Source organism: Mandrillus leucophaeus, unplaced genomic scaffold, assembly GCF_000951045.1.
Source record: "Mandrillus leucophaeus isolate KB7577 unplaced genomic scaffold, Mleu.le_1.0 Scaffold252, whole genome shotgun sequence".
NCBI lineage: Eukaryota > Metazoa > Chordata > Mammalia > Primates > Cercopithecidae > Mandrillus > Mandrillus leucophaeus.
In genome coordinates this window covers 666,631-674,743 of record NW_012102610.1, presented here as the reverse complement: position 1 = coordinate 674,743, position 8,113 = coordinate 666,631, and the positions used below count along the sequence as shown (strand labels likewise).

Below are 8,113 nucleotides of genomic sequence, written 5' to 3'. Positions count from 1 at the left end.
TCCTGACCTCGTGATCCACCTGCCTCGGCCTCCCAAAGTGCTGGGATTACTGGCATGAGCCACTGCGCCTGGCCAATCTTTCTCCCACATTTATTTTTATGTTGGTCCACATACTCCTGTCATTCTCACTTTGTTTCATTTTTCTTTTCTTCTTCTTTTTTAAGAGACAGGGTCTTGCTGTGTTGTCCAGGCTGGAGTGCAGTGAGGCAATCATAACTCAAGCTATCCCCAACTCCAAGTGATCCTCCCACCTCAGCCTCCTCCCTAGCTGGATTACAGGGGCATGTCACCATGCATACTAATTTTCTTTTCTTTCTTTTTTTTTTTTTTTTTTTGGTAGAGATGGGGTCTCATGTTGCTCAGGCTGGTCTTCAACTCCTGGGCTCAAGTGAACCTCCTTCCTTGGCCTCTCAAAGTGCTGGGATTAGAGGCTTTGGCCACCACATCCAGCCTGAATCTTATTATTTATATTTTCTTTTAGTCTCCCATTACTAGAAGGCAGGGATTTTGATTGCTGTTAATTTTCCAATATCCAAAATAATGTGTGGTACCTAATAGGCTCTCAATATCGAAAAGGAATAGTGCACATGGCATTCTGTAGTATTAGGTTGGTATCTTGTGTTCCTGTGTTTGCATAAATAAGATCATACATAATATTCTGGTTTTTTAACTTAATGACTTTTTTTTTTTTGAGATGGTGTCTCACTCTGTCGCCCAGGCTGGAGTGCAGTGGCTCGATCTCCCCTCACTGCAAGCTCCGCCTCCTGGGTTCAGGCCACTCTCCTGCTTTAGCCTCCCAAGTAGCTGGGACTACAGGCGCCCACCACCACGCCTGGTTAATTTTTTTGTATTTTTAGTAGAGACGGGGTTTTACTGTGTTAGCCAGGATGGTCTCGATCTTCTGACCTCGTGATCTGCCCACCTCGGCCTCCCAAAGTGCTGGGATTACAGGAGTCAACGCGCCCGGCTCAGCTTAATGGCTTTTTTTTTTTCTCTTTTGAGACAAGAGTCTGGCTCTGTCACCCAGGCTGGAGTGCAGTAGCGCTCCATTGACCACACCTGCCCAATTTTTTTGTTTGTTTTATTTTTTAGTAGAAACATGTTTCACCATGTTGGCCAGGCTGGTCTCAAACTCATGACCTCACGTGATCTGCCCGCCTCCGCCTCCCAAAGTGTTGGGATTACAGGCGTGAGCCACCACGCCCGGCCATGTCTTTTTTTTTTTTTTTTTTTGAGACAGTTTTGCTCTTGTTGCCCAGGCTGGAGTGCAATGCCACGATTTCGGCTCACCGCAACCTCCGCCTCCCGGGTACAAGCAATTCTCCTGCCTCTGCCTCCCAAGTAGATGGGATTTCAGGCATGCACCACCACGCCCTGCTACTTTTGTATTTTTATTTTTTTATATTTATTTATTTTTTCGAGATGGAGTCTTGCTCTGGCTGGAGTGTAATGGTGTAATCTCGGCTCACTGCAACCTCTGCCTCCCGGGTTCAAGCGATTCTCCTGACTCAGCCTTCTGAGTAGCTGGGATTACAGGCGCACACCACCACGCCCGGCTAATTTTTGTGTTTTTAGTAGAGACGGGGTTTCTCCATGTTGGTCAGGCTGGTCTCGAACTCCCGAACTCAGGCTGCCCACCTCAGCCTCCCAAAGTGCTGGGATTACAGCAGTGAGCCACCGTGCCCGGCCCTTTCTGTTGTTGTTTTAAATTCAGTAATTATATCTAGTTCATTCTTGGATGGATGACAACCCAGATTGGATGTAGCAGCGTTCTCTTAACCAGTTTCCTGTTAATCTACATTTCACCCCCAGTGTTTCTCGAGAATGCAAATATGGCATTAAACATCTTCACACGTAACTTTTTGTGTATATGTTTACTTATTTCTCTAGAATTCATGTCTAGAAGTGAAACTGCCGGGAGGAAGGATACATACTTTTAAAATGTCCAAGTTCCACTCTGATAGCGCTGAGAGGGCACACAACAGGTTTCAATGTACCTTGGATCAGTATTATTAGTTTTTCTAACTCTTTGCTAATGTGATGGGGGAAAAAAAATGAACCCCCAATTTACACACGAGGAAAAGACCGCTTAAGGTTCAGGGACTGTCCACATAGCTGTCAAGTGCCGGAGCCGTGATTTGGCATTAAAGTGTCCGACTCCGGAGAGGACGCGTCAAAGTTGGACACTGTGCTCTGTGTCCTGGGGCACGTCTGATGATCGCTGGGCCTTGCAATGCTGGCAGGCAGGCCTTCCTCTCCCCTTCTAGGCCTCTGGCCACTCCTGGCTGGCCGAAAGCCGGCTCTTCTCGATTACCGAGTGCCCCTCCTGAGAATAAGTCAGCATCGCCTAACCTCTTCAGCTCCGAAATGGCGGCCACCAGATCGCGAGCCCACGCCCCGGGGGCGGGGCCTGTGTTCAGGCCAGAGCGATGGATGCCCGAGCCAAGTTAGAAGTCGACTGCCAGGAGGGCTAGCGCAGAAGCGGAGAGCCGGTGGCGTCGCAGGTCGGGAGGACGAGCACCGAGTCGAGGGCTCGCTCGCAGTGGCCGCCCGAGAGTCTTAATCGCGGGCGCTTGGGCCGCCATCTTAGATGGCGGGAGTAAGAGGAGAACGATTGTGAAGTGGGAAGGGTTTTCTGCTGCATTCCTTGGGCCCCGAAAAGGGTCAGCTGGCCGGGCTTTGGGGCGCGTGCCCTGAGGCGCGGAGCGCGTGTGCTACAATGCGGGGGCTACTCGGGGCTCCGTCCCCTGGGCTGGGGACGCGCCGAATGTGACCGCCTCCCGCTCCCTCACCCGCCGCGGGGAGGAGGAGCGGACGAGAAGCTGCCACCGGACGACAGGACGTTGGGGCGGCCTGGCTCCCTCAGGTAGGTGGCAGGGGCCGGGTCGTGGATGCCGGGGGAGCCGGGCGGCGGGACTGAGGGACCGGCTTCCAGGGCGAGCGGGCCTGGGTGCCGCTGATGGAGCGGCCCCACGGCTGCCGGGCGGAGGGCTTGGGCCAGGCCGCTGTCACCCTGGTTAGCGTTGGGCGGGGGCCCCGGAGTCCGGTGTCATGGCCGGCGAGCCTAGTTCCCACATCCCACTCAAATTTCCTTGTGTTTTGCGGAAACGTGCCAACGCCACCCCTGTGCCAGTGCGCATTCCTCATTATTTGGCAGTGGGAAAATCCGCCCAGAGCTGCCCCATGTCTGTTGTCACTTGGATGGGCCAATTCCTTTTCTCTTGGGCCGTCGATTGTGGGACCCGGGTTTGCACGCAACCTTTCTCTGGATACTTCAGTCAAGCGACACCCTTTTAGGGAGGACGTGAGGAATCGGGTAAGAGAGGAGGAAACTGGCCAGTGCCCTAACACAAAGTCACAGGGTTCTCTTCTTGGATATCAGGACTAGCCTTGGGTATCAGGACTCTGTGGGTTATTAATGAAAGTCTTGGGATGCTTATAGAGGATTGGCCTCAGGACGCTTTGGAATGAAGAGCCAGGGCTGCCTTTTGTGTGAAGCGAGAGCCGCCGGGACGCTTCAGCTCTGCAGCTGCTGAGGCTCTGCGAGCGAGTCGATACCCAAGAGAGAGGAGTTTGGACGTCGTGAGAGGCGAGGCGGCCGTGTTCATTCATTGTTCTCTTTCTAGGGCTCTGGGTGTGCCCCTGGTATTCATTCTGTGGTGGGAAGAAGGATGGGAACTTCTATGTCTCCTTGAGGTGTGAACGGGTTCTAGGGGGTCACTTAATCTAAGTAGGAAATGAATTCAAGGCACGTTCATTGAACGTTTCTGCTTGCCTGGTCCTCTGTGGGCTGAGTGGAGAGATTCTGCTCTCCCTGCGCTCCTAAGGCGTGAAAACAATGCAGTGTGATAAGAATTGGCTTACCAAGTGTTGTGGGGATTTAGAACAGTTAGTTTTCCTTGGGGAGGAGTTGAGGAAGCTTTTACACTCGAGGAGACTTAAGCGTCGAGTTTTGAAAGACCGGTGAGTAAGTGCTCACCAGGTGAGGAGGAACTCAGGAAACAGCTGGTACAAAGGCTTAGAGACATGTGGGAGTTGGGATGAGTTTGGGGAGCAGCAAATTGCCTGGGGTGCAGGAAGGAAATGGTGAGAGATGAGAGAAAAATAAAAGTTGCTAGAATTGTGAGGGGGCTTTGTTGTAGATGGTGAACTAATTGAATTTGGATTATTGTACATGATTTGCTGAATCTTTATTCTTGCTGATAGTTTTCTCCCTTTGTCGATGTTGCAGCTGATAGTGATTGAAAAGATTTAGTTTGTTAAAATTAATGACTTCTTAGTTTTTTTTATTTTTTCAGAACAATTCAAACTTTTTTCTTTTCTTTTTTTTTTAAAGGAACAGGATCTCACTCTGTCACCCAGGCTAGCGTGCAGTGACATGATCGTAGCTCAGTTGCAGCCTCTAATTCCTGGTCTTAAGCAGTTCTCCTGCCTTTGCCTCCTGAGTAGCTGGGACTACAGACAGGTGCTACCACACATGGCTAATTAAAAAAAAAAAAAATGAGTAGGGATGGAGTCTGACGGTGTTGCCTAGGCTGGTCTCAAACTCCTGGGCTCAGGTGATGCTCCTGCCTCCACCTCTCCCTCCCAACGTGCTTGCTGGAATTACAGGGGTGAGCCACTGGCCAGGCAGAATTTTTTTTTTTTAAATAATAGAGAGGGGGTTGCACTATGTTGGCCAGACTGGTCTAAAAAGTATGCCTTCAATAGAACTCTTGAGCTCAAGTGATCCTTCAGCTTCAGCCTCTCAAAGTGCTGAAATTACAGGTGTGATCCACTGTGCCTGGCCAGCAGAACATTTTTGATAAGTGTTTTATATCAAATGTTTTGCACTTACACAGTGGTGAATGAATTGAACTCATATATTCCTGGGGATTCTTGCAAAAAATTCTCCTAAAGTTATACTTGCTCACAAAAATGTAAACTTTATAAATGTAAAACACTCTCCTAATATTTGTTTTATTATCCTATTATTTTTTATTTTTTTGAGACAGAGTCTCACTCTTTTGCCCAGGCTGGAGTGCAGTGGTGCGATCTCGGCTCACTGCAACCTCTGCCTCCTTGGTTCAAGCAGTTATCCTGCCTCACCGTCCCGAGTAGCTGGGATTACAGGCACACATCATCACGTCCGGCTGATTTTTGTATTTTTAGTAGAGATGGGGTTTCGCTGTGTTGGCCAGGCTGGTCTCGAACTCCTGACCTCAAGTGATCTGCCCACCTCGGCCTCCCATGGCCTCGCTGGAATTACAGGCGTGAGCCACTGTGCCTGGCCTAAATTTTAAATATAAATAATGTACTCCCCAGTCTTACAGAAATTGGACGACTCTAGAAAACAAACATCCAAAAAATGTGTAGGATGTATTTTTAGTTTAATAAGTGTATTTTTTAAACTATTTCTTGGTATTGACTTCTTGGATAACAACCTGTTATAAAATCTTTATCCCCATAAACATAATTTTCCTAAAATAGGTATAATACTGTGATTAATGTTTATGCTAAAGTGACTATTACGGAATTAACAGACTTCAGTTGCAGTTCCTAAACCTTGCTTTCGTTGTGATGATTATATACCACTGAAGAACATTCAGGATTATTTTGACTTGTTTTTACCCTTATCACTAAAGGGCTAAGCTGTTTAAAATGCAGCATAAACAGTTGACCCAGTTGAATGCTGGGATACTTGGAAAAATAAACCTGTTACTGTTTCTGTACTAAAGGCTTATCTTTTAAAGATATGTGGTTTTTTTTTAGTGCAGTGGCATGATCTTGGCTCACTGTAACCTCTGCCTCCTCCCGGGTTTAAGCATTCTCCTGCCTCAGCCTCCCAAGCAGCTGGGACTACAGGCACCTGCCACCATGCCTAGCCAATTTTTATATTTTTAGTAGAGACGGGGTTTCGCCATATTGGCCAGGCTGGTCTTGAACTCCTGACCCACCTGCCTTGGACTCGCAAAGTGCTGGGATTATAGGCGTGAGCCATCGTGCCTGGCTGATATGTGGTGTTTCGTGGTTGTAAATTATAGTGGAATTCCTTTGTTAAAGTCTTGTCAGTAGTTGTAAAAACATCAGCCAGTTGTGGTGGCTCATGCCTGTAAGCCCAGCACTTTGGGAGGCCGAGGCGGGTGAATTGCTAGAGCTCAGGAGTTTGAGACCAGCCTGGGCAACATGGTGAAAACCTGTGCCTACAAAAAATACATACACAAAAAAAGAAAAAATTAGCAGGGTATAGTGTAGTATGCCTGTAGTCCCAGCAACTTGGGAGGCTGAGGTGAAAGGATCACCTGAGCCCAGGGAGGTTGAGGTTCAGTGAGCCATGTTCATGTCACTGTACTTCAGTGTTGGCGACAGAGACCCTGTCTCAAAAAAAAAAAAGTGTGCCTTCAATAGAAGGCTTGAGCATATTTTATGGGATTTGGTTTAGCTGGAAAAAACAGTGAGAAGCAAATTAAGCTGGTAATTTCTGATGAAAAGTATCTAAAAGATGAAGAACGTTAAGCATCAAGTATTATATAACAGTTGCTCTGAGACTAGTTGCTTTTAGTTTATTCCATTTGTTTGCTCTGAAGATTAAACAACTTCTTGTAAGTTAAATTTGACTTCCAGAAGCACTGGAATATTTAGGAAATGAAAAATACAATTGATAACTTTAAACTACTATTTCAGGTAGTCTATTAGTAATAAATGTATGATTCTACATTTAAATTTCAGGTAAATCTTTGTTAGTAACCTACTGCCTAAAAAAATGTTACATGAGGGAGTACTTTTGTTTGCATGTTAGGAACATAATAGGCCATACATAATAATCTTGATCTTGGGAGGAGCTTGTTAGCCAAACAGCATGCCTTAATGTTGACTTGCAGAAGAGAATTTTAAATATTGCCTTTGAAAGGCAATGTACTAATGTGACAGTGAGGAGGTTTGTGAAACCATGAAATTGAGCTTTGACTTAGTTTTTTGTTTTTAAGTTATGCAGATCTTGGGAGTCATTTCTTCAAAACAAATGACTGTGAGGTGGAAAATTGCTTACCTTGAGTAAATTAATTGGAAAATCAGAGAACACTGGGTTTATTTAGAATGAGGTTGTTTAGGTCTTTTATTGGTATGTGTATGGGAGGGTAGAATTCCTAATTGCTCATCTGACTGGGTTCAAAATGTAATACTAGATATTTGTGTTGCAGTTCAGTCGATACTTTTGGTATGGGGCTAACTTATCTTGCCTGTAAATTTTTTTTTTTTTTTTGAAATGAAATCTGGCGCTATCACCCAGGCTGGAGTGCTGTGGTGCGATCTTGGCTCACTGCAACCTCTGCCTCCCAGGTTCAAGGGATTCTTATGCCTCAGCCTCCCGAGTAGCTGAGATTACAGGTGCCGGCCACCACGCCTGGCTAATTTTTGTGTTTTTAGTAGAGACGAGAGTTCACCATGTTGGCCAGGCTGGTCTCAAACTCCTGAACTCAAGTGATCCACCCTCCTCGGCTTCCCAAAGTGCTGGCATTACAGGCTCGCCCAGGCATCTTGCCTTGTAATTCTCATGATAGTAATGGCTGGGTATTTTTTTCTTGCCTTAGAGTTGTAAGTAAAAATTCCTTAATTACACATTAAGGTTTCATCTTTAATTTTACAATATGTGAGTCATTTTGTAACTACTTTTCTCCCAGAATGACTTGCGTAGCTCTAAATGGTTTTAGTTAATTTCAGATGTTTACCTTCTAAAATGACCCCTAGAATCTCAGCTTAACCAAGGAAAATGTCAAGTGGGTGTTGTTTCTTTGTTACTGGTTTTGGCCTAGACTATCTAAAGTTCGGCAAATTACTCACAAAGTATGTTAACTGGCATGACATTCCAATCAGTGCACATAGTATTTTTTGAGGAACACTTGACACATGGTTTTATTTTTAGACCAGATTCTAAGGAATTTTACTGGGTGGGGATTAACAATCCTAAAGCTAGTTTACAGTTTTAAAATCTTTATGATTTAGAAGTTGTTTACTTTTTTTGTTAATAAATGGGAAGCAGCAGGCAGTGGCAATCAATTTTTTGTTTGTTTGTTTTTGTTTTTGAGATGGAGTTTCATTCTCGTTGCCCAGGCTGGAGTGCAGTGGCACGATCTTG

The 8,113-nt window shown here is 46.0% G+C and overlaps 1 protein-coding gene across 2 annotated transcripts in view; it reads left to right on the top strand.

The window, feature by feature from the left end:
* The first annotated feature begins 2,477 nt into the window (after window positions 1–2,477).
* RAF1 (Raf-1 proto-oncogene, serine/threonine kinase) overlaps window positions 2,478–8,113 on the top strand; it is a 116,046-nt gene continuing 110,410 nt past the window's right edge. For both annotated transcript variants that reach the window (XM_011983597.1, XM_011983596.1), the window contains exon 1: window positions 2,478–2,866. The gene's annotated coding sequence lies outside the window, so the exon portion shown is untranslated. The remainder of the gene's footprint in view (window positions 2,867–8,113) is intronic.